Source organism: Lissotriton vulgaris, chromosome 1_1 (assembly GCF_964263255.1).
Source record: "Lissotriton vulgaris chromosome 1_1, aLisVul1.2, whole genome shotgun sequence".
Classification (NCBI taxonomy): domain Eukaryota; kingdom Metazoa; phylum Chordata; class Amphibia; order Caudata; family Salamandridae; genus Lissotriton; species Lissotriton vulgaris.
Window position 1 is genome coordinate 1,281,805,437 of NC_141685.1, and position 20,046 is coordinate 1,281,825,482.

Here is a 20,046-nt window from a genome sequence, read left to right on the forward strand (position 1 = left end):
TAGCGGAAACTAGGGTTTCATGGTTTAATTCAACAGCTGCCAGAGTGAAGTAAAGGCTAGCGGAGTCAATAAATGTGTTAATAGGTGCCGCTGAAAGCTTAGGATTAAGAGCAGTCAAAACCCACTATTTCATCTTGCTTAACTTGTCAAGCTTGCAACAAGAGTCCTTTGAAGATGCTGGTTTAGCCCTAACTGTCTACTATAAAGAATTGGACTACAGCAGATGAATGTTTTGGTGACCCACTGCAGAAATAAAACATACTTTGACTTCCAAAAGTGTGTTAGAAGGGTAGATCTTGGCTCCTTTTGAGTTCTGCCTCTTAGGTGGAGATCAAGATTGTACCTGTAGTATCATTGCAGCTTTCTTATTCATGCCTCATCGCCAGTTTGTGCTGCAGAGAGTGGACATGGATTGGGGCATGGAGTTCATTAGTAAGAGGGTGCAAAATTTGCGTTTGCGAAATATCAGAAAAAATTATGTGAAATGCTACTTGGGACTATATTTTAGAGTGAAATCCATCCTTGCGTCCACTTTGGATGTAGGGCTGCATTTCGCAGCAAAAAAAAAACTAAAACGCAACTGCTGCAAACAGCAGCTGCTCATGTTCTGGTTATTCAATATGTTCTTGTGTTTTCATGCAACATTTTTGTTCTGAAAGTAATGTAAACAACTCAGTGTAACAGGAATAAGAGGGAAATATGGGAACAAATGTACCACAAAATTGGCAAGATTATGCCCGAGAATTTTCATCCAGTTGTAGTTATTAATTGAATCAAGATTTTTGGAGGGTAGTCCCAGTATAGTAAACAAATTTCACACAACGCCAGCTAAAAAATCATTTACTGTTGCAAATGTTATATTTAAAACATAAACGGAATACCATATGGCAAATTCTGTAAGAAATACTATGAAAAAACAGAAAAGCAATTGTTTCCAGTGAAGATCCAATAGAAGTGAAGAAAAACCTTTTGGAATCTTAAACAAGCTTTCTTCCACATAAGGAAGACATGAATGTTCCTGCCTATTCCATCATCGCACAACTCTGCTTCCAATATGAAAATGGAACAATATTTAACATGTAGAAATAAATGTTTAGATAGCTTGTGCTATTCACCATTACACCAAGCTTATATAGAAGACCTCAGGCTCTAGCGCCAAACGGCAATCTGATTCGCACAGTGAGCTGCGATAAATCATCTAAATCCCCCCCACTCATGAACAGGAGTGCAGTACATTATAATGAATCTTAAAAATGCAGCACCAAATATGATTAATCACTTTTCTATTTCTTTTCCATTTCACTGGATTCATTTTGATAAAGCTAACAAACATAGCAACAGTGCGGGCAAGCACTGGGAAAGGCAGCAGGTCTCGTCTCTCAAAGGCATTACCCAATCTTTTGGCTTTGCCAATGCTTTTTCTAGTGCTGTTCGGTCTTGGCAAAAACGGCGTGATCTACGTGGATGGCCTCTAGTGTAGTATTACAACTTACTGCACCTCACCTTTAACTGCCTCCATGTTGTTTTTTCTACCCTAGCAACCATTGATTGTGGTGTTGCAGGCCCCTAGGTCCTTCTATGCGTGTATGTGTATGTTTGCATTATTTCTATAGTGAGTGAGATTGAGATGTGTATGTTTGTTTAGTGAATGACTGCGGGAGTGCGTGGGACGTTAATAAACTCTTTTCTCTGTATGAATTTTTAATGATGATAATTATTTAGCCCTAAGAGAAAAATATTTTTTCCAGTGTTTGTATATATGCTTTAGAAAGTTTTCTCATGGACCCTACTTATGAATTGTTATTTTAAAAAATAAAAACTTTTCTATTTTCTCAACAAATTGCTCTGAATGTGTTTGATATATCATTGGCTCCGAAGCGTTAACCCATGTCACCCCCTCCTTCACCCTTTGGATCTCGTTGATGGGACCATGTAATCATACCCTGACAGGGTAGTTCTCGCTTTCTATTATACCGGTCTTGGCAAAAAGAACACAGGGGCATATTACCAAGAGGGGCGATAGGCAATTATCGCCAATTTAGCGGCCGTTTTTGGCCGCTAAGCGGCGATAATTCTTTTGCTCTATTCACAAGCTGTCGCTAACTGATGTTAGCGACAGCTTTTAGGCGATAGCAAGCGGTTTGGGGCCCGCTTTGCATGTCAGCTATATTTATCGCTAATGACATGCTAAGTGGGCGTACCCAACCTGTTAGCGACTGAAAGCAGTCGCTAACGTCGCTATTGCCTATTAGCAAGGCAGGCGTAGCGACGGAAATATTCCCGCTATCGCCAAAAACTAAAGCCTGCTCAGACCAGTTCTTAGCCATGTTATCCAATGGGAGGTGGATAACATGGCTAAGAGCATTTCATCGCTAATGCGTGAATATCGCTGTATTCTCAGCGATATTCTCGCATTTCGCCGCTATCGCTGGATATATTAGCACAATGGAGAAAAACTTTGCTAATAGCATGTTTTCTCCGCTAACATATCCAGCTATAAAAAAATCGCTGCTAAGCCTATTTAGCGATAAATATCGCTACTTGTTGGTAATATGCCTCACAATTCTTTTTTGCCAAAGCGAATCAGCAATGAAAAATAAACTGGTGCAATGAGGCATACGCTACGTGCAATACCAAGAATGTAATCTATGCTCTCAAATGCCCATGTGGCAAGTGTTACGTGGGCCACACAGAGAGGAAGATTCGCACAAGAATCTTGGAACACAAGAGTAATGTTCGAACTGAAAATCAGAAATCTAGTGTGGCCATCCACTTTTTGGAGAACAGACATTCAGTTGTTCAACTTAAATTCCAAGTACTAGAACAAGTTCCTATCACAGCGAATAACAAGAACCATCTTCTCAAGAGAGAGAACTTTTGGATTCGTTACTTATCCACGATGGCCCCATCGGGTCTTAATGATCGAATGGAATTTCTGTGTTACTTATGATTTTTGATTATTTGTTGTACTCTGTATTATTTACTCTTTCTTCACCTTTGAATATTGCCATGTTTCTTATTTGTTTACCTCCGTGCACATTGTAAGATGGTACCCACTTATATCTCCTTTTCGGTCTCTTTTAGTTTCTCCCTACCTATTCACTTTCATGCACACTCTAAGATGGCGCTCATTCTCTCTGCACTATACAGTCCTACTTCTATGTTTACCCCCGTCACTATTTACTTCCTTGCTCGTTTACCGAGTGCTAACCTTTTCGGAACTCCGCGGAGTCCGTGTTATCTCCACACCGGTGAGTACGCTCGTCTTGAGCTCTCTGTAAACTTCACTTTATTGGTGGCGGTCACGCTTTGCTACTCTGCATGTTTTCTACACTCGCTATACTATCGGAGTCAATTACTTAGCATTCTTCGAGGTTACCGGGCACTTCTTGCTTATGATTTTAGATACTTTCACTACGTTTATACTTCCGTTTTCAATCTCTACGCACCTGGTTTACGTTGTTTTCTTGCATCTCGGTTCTTCCATCACTATCTATTTTTCATAATTGGTTTTCCAATCATACCCTATCATTGATATATTTCTGATTGATCTTGAAGTTTATTTGGATACTACAGCTGGCTTTTGTCTTTTGTTTGTAGAGTAATTCCCCTGACGACGGGCAACGCCCGAAATGCATTGGGTCGTGTGATGGGTTAACACACCCGAAATTACATATATGTGGAACGATATTTACTGATGTGCTTTATCTACTTCAACATCGTTACATCCACCTGAATAAATCTGGATAATTGATAACTTTCTCTGGATTACGACCTATTGTTTAAATTGAACATGAACTAGACCACGGGTCTCTCTAAAGTAGTGCGCTGGGTTTTCCTCTCCCTAGGCGGGAGACCTTCTTTTGGATTCTTCTTTTATACACTGCTTGGCTAGACAGTGTTTACTACCCTGCGGCACACGAAAGCTCTTTACAAATCTATATCTTTGGGACTACCTTAGCTGTGCGAGATCCACCTCTCTATACATACACATGTATGCGTCATAATGCCACGGCAGCCAAACAGTCATCATGTATGAGCCCTCGTGCGTCATGAAGCCACGGCCATTTTGTTCATTATTTAATTTATTGTTCCATGGTTCCCATCTTGAAGCAGTAAATAAAACGTGCAAAAGCACATTCTTTTTTAGAAAGGATCATCCGTGCAGCAAACTGCAGCTGCTGGACAATGCACAAAATGTTAAAATATTTTTTTTAACTAGGGATTTCAGTGGAGAAGCAGCACGCAAGAGATTGCGCAAGAAAACATATGCAACTGCATGAGTTTTGAAGGAAAAAGAAACAGGCACTGGCAAAGCGAATAGGTTTTGCATTAATAAATGCTAGTGCCAGGCTCTTGGCTTTGCCAATGTTTGCCCAAAATGTTTAAAAAATGTAAAAAGGAAAAAGCATTTAAAAATAATGGAGGAAAAGTAAACATATCTCATGGTATTTCAAACTCTACACGGAATTCAATGTTTTGAGTATTTATAAATGGCACGATTAAGTTTTAAAATACTGTTCACTTAGGAAACTGAACATAATTTAAAAAAAGTTGAAGGAAGAGTTAGAATGTGTAGGGAAACACTTGCCAAGGCTTAATTTACTTCCCACAACATTCAGCCATTCGGTTCTCTGTAGTAGGCCTTGGAGCAGATTTATGGCCCAGCCTAGTGAGTGCTGCAGATGGCCCTTCCCCCAGCATCATAAACGATTTGTGTGCCAGATTGCTCTCTTGCAATGGGTGAAATGTAGGAAATAAAACAAAAACATCCACTTAAGTATTTCAGCCATACACCAGCGAACATGTTCCTGTTGCTGTGCTTTTACAGATGGGATTGAACGCAAGAAAGCATGGGAGAAAAGGAGGTATCAGAGGGAGGAAACAGCACACGTGGAAAAGAGCTAGAAAACACACACACTCTTATTGAAGGTTGAATGGAAAAGAAAAAAAGTAGTTTCCTAAATGTCAGCATTGAGAAGATATAAGACAGATAATCATAAGGATCATATAGAGGCAGTGCTCCAAATGAGCAACAAACACAAGAACAGGAAGTAAAGGCATCAAGAAGAAAGCAAGCAAATGAGACTGACAATAAAGCCAACCAATAGAGAGCAATGGGCAGGCTCTAAGACCACTGTAGGTTTGCAAGGTCTTTCGCTTGTGCGGTCAGGTAGGCAAAACCTAAAAAAGTAGAATGGAAGGATACAAGTCAATCCACTCAAAAGGATGGTAAATAAGCTATGCTCAGGGGAGGGACAAACATGAGAACAGCAAGAAGAAGATATTAATGAGAATGCCAACCAATGATAAGGAGTTGGCTGAATCTAAGTCTTCTGTAAGTATTGGTATTGTCCACTATAGACTAGGCATATTACTGGTCAAGCACGGAGAAAAACACAAATAAATAAATACAAATCAGGCAGCAGATGTAGAGGCTAGGATGTGGTCCTTTTGACAGGATCAAAAGAATGGAGGGATAGAGTACAAAATATAGTAAAGGGAAGAGGATTGTCTGGGGGATAGTATGAGAATGATTGAAGGAGAGATTGGGTGCAGCCACAGTGATGATCAGCAAGGAGAACGAGAGAGGCAAAGGGAAAGGTGTGTGTGGGTACATACCTAGAAATTACAGAATATTGGAAGGTACTAGGGAGGAGCCATGAAAACAATGGAAAATAGTACAGGAAACGTAGAGGTAGGCGCAAGAACCCATGTGGTGCTGTAGGGTAATAGGAGATAAGATCTATATTGGGAAGGAAGTTATAGTTCTAGAAAGTAAAGAAGAACCTTGATCTGTATGGTGGCGTGACAAGCAGCGAAAGATTAGTCAACAGAGAAGTGAGAATAGAAATGTTAGGAAAGTGAAGGTCCTGATGAAAAAACAGAAGAGGGAGTAGGATGAGCAATGCGAGAAGGTGGGATGTAAGATCACGTAATCAACATATAAAAGCCAAAACCTTTGTGGTACGACAAGCACAACAAATGCCTGAGTAAGTAAGGGGTACTCCAAATAAGGCGAAACATGTTGCAATAGCCCTCATTATCACAGAACACGCAAACAAATCCATTGCTGCTCTAACTACATCAGTCAAAGAAAATACGTGAAACACAGCATACCACCACATTAAAACAGCACCTACTGTGATTATCACCGCCTCTTGACTAAACATGCCAAATCAAGCACTAGACCTGTGCTGCCGTCCAATGAATAACGTTGTAATAAAAATTGGGCACCGTGCAGCAAACTGGAAAATGCAGTGAGCATTGCTAGCTCTGATAAACAAAATATCTTCAAACATTCAGCTTGATATTTTATTAATAGATGCAACACCACCAATATTAGGGAGAATCGTCGCAATGTGCGAAAGAACTACAATTAATTAATAAACTAATAAAAAAAATAGCAGCCAACAAAACCACATATTCAATAATAACAGTGCCTTAAAATTGAAGTCGCTCATAATCCAATAATAATAGAAATAACTTAAATAAACCAGCCACCTCAAACAAACATAGACATCTAAACGAGAAGAAGCATGCGGCAATCCCCACCATCAATTCAACATCCGTGGTGAATACAAAAATGTGTGCAGTGGCTAAGACAACATCTAAGACACACATAAGCAGCTTGACAGCCCTGCGTCAGCAAGCTAATATGAAAAAATGAGAACTCTTCTGTGCCCAGAACATTGGCAGTAACGCAATAATGGCGTAATGAATTACAATATAGGTTCAATTCCACCCAGGCTCTTTCTCTCTGTCAAAGAGTGTACGGAAGCCAACCACCAGCCTGCAGATGGTAATGGCATTTTATTTTAAAGTCACCTTTATTTAAATCCTGGTCGATGATGTGACTTTGGGGATTTCGGAATTTCATGCTCTGCTTGGAGGATCTTCAACAAATCTGAAGGCATATGCTCTTGGCAGGTTACAGGAATTCTCCCTAAACTGCACCAACCAAATGAAATAGAGCATTGTTTTACTGCAGATGCCTACATTTAACCCAATAATCCCTCTTCAGACAAGGAAACTCAAATAAAACAGCGCACTTTCGATATTTCAATTTTATTATATGGGGTTTTTATATCATGCCTTTTGGACAGATCAAAATGCTACATTCCACGAAGGCCTACCTGTCTATGAACTCGCCTACAAGAGGGATTGGAGTGTCATGTTAGCCATGTTGTACAACAGTGTGACTTCTATGCAGCAGGAAGGAAGTTTTAAAAAGTATATAAAGCACTAAGATGCGACCAGCGTCATAGAACTTATTTTTAATTGCTGGCAGGAGGGAGGACGGGGCTGGAGGCAACCCAGAGAGAGAGAGGAAGTGTGAGGGGCCCAACACTGACAATTCAAGATAGGGGGAATAAGCAGTTATGACATGGTCAGCAGTGTCCATGTAACAGTATTTTTTTATTTATTATTTGTTATTGCAGGATGGGAGGCAACACGGAGGGCGGGTGCAGGGTCAATACCGACAACCGGATTGTGTGAGTAGGCAGTGCTATGATACGTCTAGCAGAGTTTATGTCACAGCGCTTTTATTGTTATGGCGAGTGTGAAGGGCAACACAGACAACGGAGAGGGGGACATGGTCAGCTGAAGAAGGGCAGATAGGGGGACAAAATTGACAATGAAGGGAGAGCACGTGTAGGGGCACCATAGACCACAAAGTCGGGCAGATGATAGGTCAACACAGACAACGGAGGGGGAGCAGGTGGACCGAAACACAAACAACAGGCGGAGGTGGGCGGGATGGCAACATGTACAACATAGGGATGGTAGGTGGGGGACAACACGAACAATGGAGGGACATGAGTGGGGGGCATCATGGACAATGGACACTGGTTTGTAGAGGTTTGGGCAAGAAAACAGACAAATGATGGTGGTCAAAAGTTACTGCCGCAAAAAAACAGACAATTGAGGGATAGAGGCAGGAGTGTGGAGCAAGCACAAGCACAACACAGGGTGGGAGGGAGGCACTGGGGCAAGCAGATGGACAATAGAGGCTGGGAGGGAGGTGCTGGGGTAAGCAGATGGACAGTGGAGATCCAACGGGTGGGAGGAACACGAAGTGGGAGAAGTACACAAGGGAGACTGCTGAAAAACATGCACTCTCGTACAGTGCTTAAAAACAAAGAAATACGTAGCACCTAGAAAAATAAGCAGTGGAAGGAAACTCGTAATTTATCCATGCTCCAGGGGAGGGGCAAACACATGAAGAGGAAGGAAGCCTATGGCAGCTGACGAATAAAATGCAAGCATGCATGTATGACACTTTGCAGCCTTCTGGGGGAGATCTGATCTTAATAAACATTAAAAAATTGTAAATTAACAATGTAAATATTCAGGACAGTTAGCCGAGGCCCAACATAAACGAAGATCTCTGATTCACACAGATTTATGTACCTTTTCACCTAAGATGACAGGAGAAAAGAAGAGAGTATGGGGTCGTTTGGTATGTAATTATCGAGCATATTGCAGGATCTAGATATAAGCCCTGTTTCATCGCTGACTTTTATATTGTTTGTCCACCATCTATTAATGATCTTTGGAATAGAACTTAACTTGAACTTGAACTCAACATATGAGGCATACAGCAGTGGAAGTCACAAAACCCTTACGGTGTGAGTAGAAATGGGGCAGCCATTAAAAGCTCAAACCAGATTCCTTGCTCTGGCGCAACTCGTGGTCTTCTTGAAAACTCGAGGCAATAACGAGCCGAGCCAAAACAAGCTGTGGTTTCAGACGCCCACTTTCTTACCGCAGTCACCATTTTATTGCAAGTCTTAAGCTTTCAACTTGACATAACATGTCATGTGTGTTTATTTAACAGAGTGCAGTGATGTTGTGCCTCCAAGAATTAAAGATAAAGCTTTAACAAGCATTTGCAATGCAATAGGTCTCGTATTTGCGCGAGTTTAAGCTATTGGCATTGTAAATGACAATGCCTTTTATTTAAGTTTTGATAATTAACATATAAAAGGCATTGTCATTTACAATGTCAATAGCTCAAACTCTTGTAAATGCGAGCCCTGAATGTTACAGGAAAGCATGTCCTGCCTGCAGTAGGAGAAACTTGTTAAAGAACAAGCATTTGCAATGCAATAGGTCTCGCATTAGGAAAGTTTGAGCTATTGGTATTGTAAATGACAATTTTTTTATTTATGTGTTGGTTTTGAAAATAGCAAAATTAATAGCTCTGTCATTTACAATGCTAATAGTTTTACCTTTCGCAAATGTGACACCTATAGCATTTGTAATGTAATATGTGTTGTATTTACGTGACTTAGATGTATTGATATTACAAATAAAAATGGCTTTTTTTAATAATTAATACTTGAATAAAAGTTATTGTAATTTATAATGGCAAATGCTTTTGTAAATAACTTTTGTGAAGATTATGTTCATTGTATTTTATTGTGACGAAAATCCAAGAACAGAAGTGAAATATTAACATATTTTTGTGACATTTGTAATAAAGTTTGAAACATTGAGAGAACACATTTGAACCAGTTGTTGTTGAATGGTTGCACAGATTGATGCTGTGGTGGCGCTGACTGATGTTGTGGTGACGACGAGTGATGCTGGAGCGTTTAGTGATGCTGTGGTAGCGCACAGTGATGTTGTGGTGCCCCTGAGTGATGCTGTGGTGGAGCTGAGTGATGCTATGGTGATGCGATAGATAGATAGATAGATAGAGTGAGGGCGATAGATAGAGGGAGGATGACAGATATATACAGTGTTATGTGGCACTGAGTGGTATTTGGAGTGTATGTTCCATTGCAGAGTGTGAGGGTGCGCAGGGTGTGAGGGTGCGCAGTGTGTGAGGGTGCACAGTGTGTGAGGGTGCGCAGTGTGTGTGAGGGTGCACAGTGTGTGTGAGGGTGCGCAGTGTGTGTGAGGGTGCGCAGTGTGTGTGAGGGTGCGCAGTGTGTGTGAGGGTGCAGTGTGTGTGAGGGTACAGTGTGTGCAGTGTGTGTGATGGTGCAGTGCAGTGTGTGCGGGTGCAGTGTGTGTGATGTTGCAGTGTGTGCAGTGTGTGAGGGTGCAGTGTGTGCAGTGTGTGTGAGGGTGCAGAGTGTGAGGGTGCGGTGTGTACAGTGTGTGTGAGGGTGCAGTGTGTGTGAGGGTGCAGTGTGTTCAGTGTGTGAGGGTGCAGTGTGTGTGAGGGTGCAGTGTGTTTGAGGGTGCAGTGTGTGTGAGGGTGCAGTGTGTGTGAGGGTGCAGTGTGTGTAAGGGTGCAGTGTATGCAAGGGTGCAGTGTGTGCTGTGTGTGTGAGGGTGCAGTGTGTGTGAGGGTGCAGTGTGTGCAGTGTATGTGAGGGTGCAAAAAAATGAGAAAGGGGTGTAGAGAATTGAAAAGAAGGAGGGTGAAAGAGAGGGGAGCTATGACAGAAGAGAATAAAGGATCTAAGAGTTGTGAAGACGAACAAGTGTTGAAGACAACACACACATAAAACCAATACAACTGCAGAACCAAAACCCTTGCACACTAATCCTCACCTACTTGATGTGTATATACCAGAACTGTGCAGCAACCCTCAGTACAGGCAGCACACGGTAGTACTGCAAAACACATAGCAGATAGTTCAGAGCCATACCGCACAGAGCTCAAAAACCAAAAAAGGACCAGTAACATAACATAATAAAATGCATTTAATTCTAAAGACGAAACCTATTTTTGTTCCCAGTCCTTAAACTGGACATATAAAAGTACATGTACTCTGTCCCCTGTCCCCTTCACACAGGCACCAACAGCTGTGGGGTCTGTAACCAATGGCGGCACAAGAGTGAGACAAAGTGGCGCAAGAGGGCAGCCCAGTGGCGCAAGAAGGAGGCACAGCAGCAGAAGAGGGAGGCACAGCGCAGAAGAGAGGCACAGCGGCAGAAGAGAGGCACAGCGGCAGAAGAGAGGCACAGCAGCAAAAGAGAGGCACAGCAGCAAAAGAGAGGCACAGCGGCAAAAGAGAGGCACAGCGGCAGAAGAGAGGCACAATGGAGGAAAAGAGAGGCACAGCGGCAGAAGAGAGAGGCAAAGCGGCAGAAGAGAGGCACAGCAGCAGAAGAGAGGCACAGCGGCAGAAGAGAGGCACAGCGGCAGAAGAGAGGCACAATGGAGGAAGAGAGAGGCACAGTGGCAGAAGAGAGGCACAGCGGCAGAAGAGAGGCACAATGGAGGAAGAGAGAGGCACAATGGAGGAAGAGAGAGGCACAATGGAGGAAGAGAGAGGCACAGCGGCAGAAGAGAGGCACAATTGAGGAAGAGAGAGGCACAATTGAGGAAGAGAGAGGCACAATTGAGGAAGAGAGAGGCACAATTGAGGAAGAGAGAGGCACAGCGGCAGAAGAAAGACACAGCAGCACAAGAGAGAGCCACCGCAGCACAAGAGAAAGCCACCGCAGCACAAGAAAGAGGCACAGCGGCCGAAAAGGGTGGCACAGGGGCAGAAGAGGGAGGCACAGTGGCAGAGGTGGGAGGCACAGTGGCAGAAGAGAGGCACAGCGGCAGAAGAGAGGCACAGCGGCAGAAGAGAGAGGCACAGTGTTAAGAGAGGCACAGCAGCACAAGAAAGAGGCACAACGACTGAAGAGTGTGGCACAGCGGCAGAAGAGGGAGGCACAGTGGCAGAAGAGGGAGGCACAGAGGCAGAAGAGAAGCACAGTGGCAGAAGAAAGAGGCACAGCGTCAGAAGAGAGGTACAGCAGCACAAGAAAGACACAGCGGCTGAAGAGGGTGGCACAGTAGCAGAAGAGGGTGACACAGCATCAGAAGGGGGAGGCACAGCGGCAGAAGAGGGTGGCACAGCGGCAGAAGAGGGTGGCACAGCGGCAGAAGAGGGTGGCACAGTGGCAGAAGAGGGTGGCACAGCAGCAGAAGAGGGTGGCACAGCAGCAGAAGAGGGTGGCACAGCGGCAGAAGAGGGTGGCACAGCGGCAGAAGAGGGTGGCACAGCAGCAGAAGAGGGTGGCACAGCAGCAGAAGAGGGGGGCACAGCAGCAGAAGAGGGTGGCACAGCAGCAGAAGAGGGTGGCACAGCGGCAGAAGAGGGTGGCACAGCGGCAGAAGAGAGAGGTACAGCAGCAGAAGAGAGGTACAGCAACAGAAGAGAGAGGCACAGCGGCAGAAGAGAGAGGCACAGCAGCAGAAGAGAGAGGCACAGCAGCAGAAGAGAGAGGCACAGCAGCAGAAGAGAGAGGTACAGCAGCAGAAGAGAGGCACAACACCAGAAGAGAGAGGCACAGTGGTGAAAGCAGAAGAGGAAGCAGAGTAACTCTAAGGAAGATTGTTAATTGAATCCACACCTATCAGTTGATACATGTGTACAGTTTATATGAGAGGTGTCCGTGGACTAGTGCTCTTTGCAAACATATATCATATAGCTGTGTCAAATATGGTGTCCAAAGTTTTAGTCCCTGCCCTTAAAAGTTTAGGTGAAATGATGTGTCAATGTAAAATGTCCCGAATGGTAGAGCAGTATTACGATTTTCAATTGCTTAAATCGGTTAATATATTTCCTAAAAAAATGATTCACCACCTAAATTTGTTCCAGCAAAAACTCTTGCCAGCACAGCTGGACATAAAATGAGAAGTTTGGTGCATGTCTTGTTTGGCTTGGTGTACATTTTCACATCTGTCTAGTGACTCGTTTTTTAAATCTTGTAATGTAATTGCCTTAAGTTTCCTAAAAATATTTTATAGCTGGCCTTGCTTTTATGAAAGGAGCGTTTGCCAAATGAAATTGGTAAAATTAAACAAAAGAGGTCTGTTTCATTATTATTTGTGTCCGTCACGTTTCAGCTAAGTACAAAGCTGCATTTTTTTCCTGCTTCCACTTGTCCTGCAACCTATATGGGTTTAGGTGCCGCCACTGTAACGAAAGCAAACTCACCGCCGCAGCCCGGCTTCAACAGGAAGCCAGGCAACCTTTGTTGGGACGGGGGCGGGGCCGGACACGCGACCGGAGCTTCCCAGGAGGCAGGCTGCAGTGGCTGGCGCATGGCTCCGGTGCAGAGAGCCAAGGAGCGGAGTGCCGGTGTCCCTGTGCCTGTATTACGTCGGAGTGAGCAGCCCCGGAGCGGGACGAGTAGAAGTCCGGGTGAGTGGTGCTCCGTGCTTGCGTGTCTGTGTGTATGCAGGGGGGAGGGGGGGGGCAGCGTGCGTGTGTGTGTGTGTGTGTGTGTGTGCGTGCATGCAGAGGGGTGGGGGCTGGCTGTGTGTGAGCAGGGGCTGTGAGTTGATCTGCGCAAGCGCGGCTCAGACGCGTGCTCCCGCGGTCAAAACTGAGACTGCAAAAGCGCGCGTCTGAGTCGTGTCCACTCTCCTAAATACGGGCCACATTAGGTCGGGAGCAGACACTCTCAATGCTCACGCATTGAGAGTACGTCTGCTCGACCTAAAAAAGTGCTTTAAGACTAAAAAAAGCAAACACAAAGAGATGGTCATAGAGGCTGAAACTTTTCCGACACCCACCCCCAGTCACAGATCTAGGTTGAATCCATCATCGTTCTTTAGCTCACTTTGCCACCCCCGTTCAGACCCAGCTATATGCAAATCTGTCTTGACCCTGTCCTTAGGGGAACAGTCCAGCCCGAACTGCCAAGCCAGTTCTTTCCTGGACCAGAAACAAGCATCCTGGGACCAGTTGCGGGGTGACACCCCTCATCAGCCTTGCTAGCTTGAAACCAGTGGCAAAGCGAGCATGGGACACACGTCTGGGCATACCCTGCCAACTTAGGGCGAACATCGCAAAAACACAAGGAGACGATGGACGGAGTGCTGAAACTTTTCAGACACTCACCCCCAGTCACAGATCTGGGTTGAATCCATCATCGTTCATTAGCTCACTTCGCCACCATCACTTCCGAACGTGACATCAGACGCGGGAAGTCTGTCTACCGGAGCTACGTTTGGAACCCACATCGAAACTCAGAATTGATGTATCTTTTAATTGTGACTCTTTTAAATTATAGTATAAATGAAGAGACCATATGACAAGAAGACATGAAAAGATTATCACTATAAAATAGTCTCACAAAACCATACATATTACGTGTTCGATCCCGTCATACCACGCAGCAGAGCCATCCAAGTCTTGTTGTGTCCTCTTGTTCTAAGTGTTGTAATTTCCTGAAGAAGGTGTTTTTGCACGCCGAAACGCGCATCGATAATTACGACTGTAATGATTATTATTGTATTTTGTATTTTTTAATTTTAAATTTTCTTATTGACGTCTCTGATGTATTGTTACAATAATCCTTTTTTAACATTGTACGAGGTATATACTATATACAATAAAAATATACTGTATTTTTTAGATATTGTGTGGTTAGTTTTTTGTGAGCCGTCCATGAAGTAGTATTAGCTTCATTTAATAATTGCCTAGAAAATATTTTTACCTGCACTGTTGTTTTCCCTGTCCTAGGAATTCCTTGACTCAGTTTTCAGGGGGCCTTTGATATTCACAAGTAGGTTATGCTCTATACCAACGCCAATAGCAGCATAAAGTTAATCAATCACGTAAAATGCATCAGTCTACTTTGACGAAAAGTTTTTATCACCACTACTATAAATGGAAGGTTGCTTATGGTGGGGCATACCATGAAACCTCTGCACATGAAACAAACACTTCTTGTTTGCCTCAATTTGTAGCTGTACCCTCGGCACTGAAGGATACAAGTGGGCCAGAGAAGCTGTTTTAGAACCACTTCCAGGCCTTACACTGACCAGTAAGACACAGTTAAGAAACTAAAAGGCTAATGAGTAGTTTGAAGATATTTCTAATAGTTACTACCTGAACTTTTCTCATACTCTGCATCAGAGGGCTAAAGGTCTTGCCTACAATGGAGGATGTATGCCAAGATTTAAGGATACCAACTGACTATGCAATCAATGTCTTTTAGACTGATGTTTTGAAATTTAGCTGGCATGGATATCCTGCAAATCCGGCATGTATCCAGCCCTCCTGAGCCAAAGAGGGATACCGTTTGTGTCCATCATTCCTGTGTAATACACTTGCGCTTCTTTTTCGTATCAGTATTTTTACCACGGATGACTGAATGGTGTCATCAGTTCCAATAAGCTGCATCTACAATTTACATTACTTAAACAAAATAAACTACCACAATGAGTAAATATATTTCCAACTATTAATTCGGCCCAAAGACAAATTTTTTACGCATGCAAAATCTTATGAAATTTGAAATTTCACAATATGCAAATCTAGAGACACTTTTGAGAGATTTGTGGGTGCAAAATGTCATACAATTTTGCACACAGGAAACTCCCTCAAGCAGAAAATGTCTCACAAGAATGGTAAAACCATGGCACTGCGACAGTTTCTACTTGGTCCAGTTTTCTGCTGGTATCTTGTGCGCCTTTCAATATGAGGACTCCCCCTTCATCCATTTTGCAAACAATTTTGTGAAAACATGTTATTACGATTTCACTCATCCCTTCTAAAAAACCTTGCCATTTGGGAAGGAACTTACTTCAGCTAGATATGCAATCTTAGAAGGACTTGCGAAAAGATGCCTGTGTGCTTGCACAGTGAATCAACTGCAAAGCTGAAGCCTAGTTAGTCCATTAATCTGCCATGTCCGAATTTGCTTGGCACAACAGGACACTCCACGTACATAGACAAATGCAACTATTGAGTGATGTTTCTAGGATCTTTGTGCACATGTTGAAGTTGCATCGAATAATCACGCAACAAACAAGGCACTTCAAACCTTGTTTGTAGGGAGTGAAAACGGTGAAATAGATGTGGATCCTCGTCTGTGTTGCACTTTGGACTGATGTCCTTTAGTTGATTGACTTGAGCCAACATTAATATGCCGATTTAGCTCACAGGTGGCCATCATACAATTTCCATGCTGACTGAGGACAGCCCAGGCATTTGGTACATTGATATCTCAAACCCACGGTTATATGAAGATAGTAGCCAAGCCCATTACCTGACGGCTCCCTTAGGAAGCGGAGTTTGCACATTTAGCTAATGTATGAAAACTGGTGGTGTAAAGATACAAGTCAATGTACAAACATCTTAGTGCCCTTACCAAGCAGACACAGTTGGAAGAAACTGGCAAAATACTCTTTGATCGTGTTTCTTATCTGTGTGATCTGCTTTCATAATAAGAGGCAGTTATACAAAAGAAAATGCAAACATTTTTGAGTCTCAACTTTTAGCAAGCTCTAGCAACTCCATGAAATACTCCATCTGACCGTTGCCAGATAAAGAGCTGGAAGGCTCTTTAGGTCCTAACATTTTACTAAGATATTTCATACAAATCTGGAGTTTATTTGTAATAAGCTAAACTACCATTGGTGTTTTTAAAACCTTGAGTATTTCTGAGTGCACAACTATGGATGTACTAACTTTATAGAGAATTTAAAGTATTGAGTTTTGCAGAATCTTGATTAAATGTTAATGAATAAATGCAGGTGGTTGCCTGTCCCTTTATTTTCAACAACTAACCTACTCTGGTATGCTTACTTATCTATTGTGTTAGCACAGGTAATCTAGTGTTTAAAAGCTAAATGCGTCACTGAGCTCATATGCATACATGAAATCTCTGCTCCGCCGACCTCGCCCTATCAAAAACCCTGTGCATCCGCAGAACCAGAGAGGGTGGAAGAGCCTTCTTCTACGTCACAGCCAAGGCCTGGAACGAGCTTCCAGTCAACATCAGAAGCTCCCCTACTCTGCGCATCTTCAGGAAAAACCTCAAGACCTGGCTTTTCGGCTGACTGGGAGTTGCATCCCTCACCCCAGCACCTTGAGACCATCACGGATGATTAGCGTGCATCACAATTCCCTGATTGATTGACTGATCCATGGCTTCTCGTTCAGATAGGAATCTAAGAAATTCAAACCAAGGAGCCTGTCTTGACACCCAGGCCCGCTGCCATCTTTGTGTAGCACTTTTGGTAGTCAAATTAGCTCTATAAAGAGGAAAGCCTTGCCCCACTGCCCCCAACTCAATGTTTTCACGGGTGGCTTTCTGCCTTAGGACGCATGAGAACTCTGATAATACACTGCAATGTTTGATGTACGTTGTAAAAGAAGTATACCCGACAATATACAAATGATTCTATTAAAGCATTAAGTGAAAACCTACAGCGGAAGCTCTACAGAGCAGGGCCATGAATGCCATTGCACACGTTCCCACAGAATCCTGTGGTTCGAGCTTCACTTCCTTTTGGATAAGGAAGCCTTTATCTAATTGTAGACATGCCCATGTTGAACCGCTTCCTCTTATTTCACTAGTTACATGGGATTACTGTCTACAAAATACTTGGTATTTCTATGTAATATTTAGTGACTTACATGAATCGTGTTTATGTTTTGCGTATTTGTGACAGGAAGTTCAACTGCACCAAGACCAACATTCCCAGTATGAGCAACTTCCTTTGACCGATAATGTGCCAACAAGGGTGATTCACTCCAACTGATGGCTGTGTTAATAGTTTGAACAAGGGGGTGCAGTTCCTAAGGGGTTGATGGAAGGGAAAGGGGAAAAGACAATGCTTTTGTCATGTTGCCCTCACACACCCCGAGAGGTGTCATGCTTCATCATTGGGCCTTGCTCCTCGTGGGGCCGGCGCTGCAATGCTCGACGGGCTCACCATTTCCGGGGCTCTTTGTCGGAGATCTTTTTATATAAAAGCCGTTGGGTGCGTGCGGGTGTGGGGGCAGTGGAAGGTTATGTGCACGTGCGAGGGGATTTAAAATAGGTCAGGGTCAATCCTAATCTCGATAAATTTAATGGTGAAGGTAGATCCTGCCTAAATAAAATAAACTGGACGCCCTATGGGAATGTGATGTTCCTAACAGGGGGTCTCTAAAGTGGGGTCTACATGTTTCGTGCCTAATTGTTTCAAAGGAATCGGTTGGCACTTCATTAGGACCTATGTGAAATATTAGTGCACAATTGGAAAAACAGGCTCCAAGACTATTGGGAGTTGCCTGTTGTGGGGCCCTAGTAGTCCTGTACTAGGAGAAGTTGACAGCCGTGGTTCAGGAACTACGGCTCGACGGGGTTGACAAGGAGCACAATGTTGCTCCACTCAGTCGGGTGGCGGCAACTTGCATGGATGCCTATCCTCGCTCTGGTTCCCCGTGCGTTAACAGTTTGCCATGGGTATGTATACAGGAGGTTTTGTGAGCCAATCAGTCATGGGCTCACACATTGTCCAAGTCTTCTCGGACTCCATACCCTTGGACGCCATTTAGACTCAACCTTTTCCTCCACAGAGGAACACTGTAGAGCATTTGTGTGCAGGGACATTTTAAGTCATGTCAGAGTGGGCAACTGTCCTTGGCCCACATTTTTCCCAGGGGCCTACTGAGAAGGAGATTTTTCTCCATATTTATAAAATTGTTATTTCTCTATCTCAACGTCTTTCCCTCTCTCTGCCTACATCTACCTTAGACTCCCTCTTTCTACCCAGGGTCATCTATAGGATTTTGAGCTCCCAGACAAACTATATTTCACGTTTTGTGTGTGGCCCAGTTTCTGTATTTTTAAGGTATAATTCAATGTTGTTTGGCATGAGGCAGGCTTGACTTAGAAAAATATAGGTAATACAATAAAAAGTTGCTCATAATAGGGGACCCAAAACTCCTTAAATTAAATTGTTTGTTTTGTGGTTGCAGGAGCCTCTAGGACCAAGGTCATCGTGTGTATTTTCTGTGCTGTTCTCTAATTCAAGAAAAGGATTGCAGAGAAAGAAAAGTGGAGGTTTCTTTTAAGAGAGCTGGGCATGTGTCTACTAGCCCAATTTGATGCACCTCCTTGCTTTTGTTCTGTTTTTCCACTATTAATACCAAAAAGAGGGCAAAAAGGTTTCATCTAAGCGTGGGGAATATAGGCCTTCATTGAGCTAGATAACTCATTCATATCTATATAAACATGAAAAGCATGTAGGTGAATTTGCCCTGCAGCATTTGATGTGACTAATGGTTTTGAGAAGACCCATGTTATGCAAATAAATCTTTTTTAATCCAAGGCTTTCTATCTGTCATTCAATTTTTTTACAGATTCAGTGAGAGAAGAACGGTGTGGTGCTCACAGACAACCCCATTCCTATGTTCTACCAGAAAAAGCAAAGGACACTCTTTCCAAAGTTTCACAACTGACTGGTCATACAGACGTTTACTTAGCCCTTGTGCAAAAAGGTGGGCAGGTTAACCAATGCACCATTGTGTTTCACGTTACATGTCGTTACCTGCTTTGGCCATTGCTTTATTGTGTCTGTTAAGTGAAATGTGAATATGTGGTCCTGGACAATTTACTTTATCTTCAAGTGCCATCATTTTCTTATTTGTCAAAATTGAAAATAATTACAAACGTTTGCCTGTACCTCTATATGAAATATCAGGTACTCACATTTATATGTGATGACGGATAACGACTATTCCAGACTGTTCTTGTCTGCCCGCTTCCCTTTCCTACTTTAGCTTGACAAGGCTCTAGTTTTTAACTCTATTTACAAGTTTTAAACTCTCTTGACAGTATAATCGGGTGTGTCAAAAGAGAAATAAAATTGCCCCCACCACTTCAACTAAAAGATGTCTTTGTGGATTCACATTATTTTATGTTATCAAAGCATTTTCTGCCACACACATACTCACTGACCTTCAAGCTCTTGAGTTCCATCACCAAGTCACTGGGATCATCTAGATTGGTGGTCACATCCTGAATGGTATCTTCAACTGAAAAGAACTAGTCTCAGTCGCTGGAAACAATTCTACGGTTTGGCGAGCTCTTCATGGCAAATCTGACACTAATAGAGCCAATCACAACTAATTCAACCAGAAGAGGATCAACCTAAATTCCTTCCAAACAAAACTCGGTGCTACTCTGCTCTTGGTTCCAGCTAGACAATAACATTATTCACATACAATACTCTGTATCTGGGCACCCCTCCTTTCCTGACATCTCTGCACGCTATCTCTGAAGAAACGAGGGATCATGAGAGAAAAGACAAATGTGAAAAATCTTGCACACTAAAACAATTATTTGCAGGAGCCACAA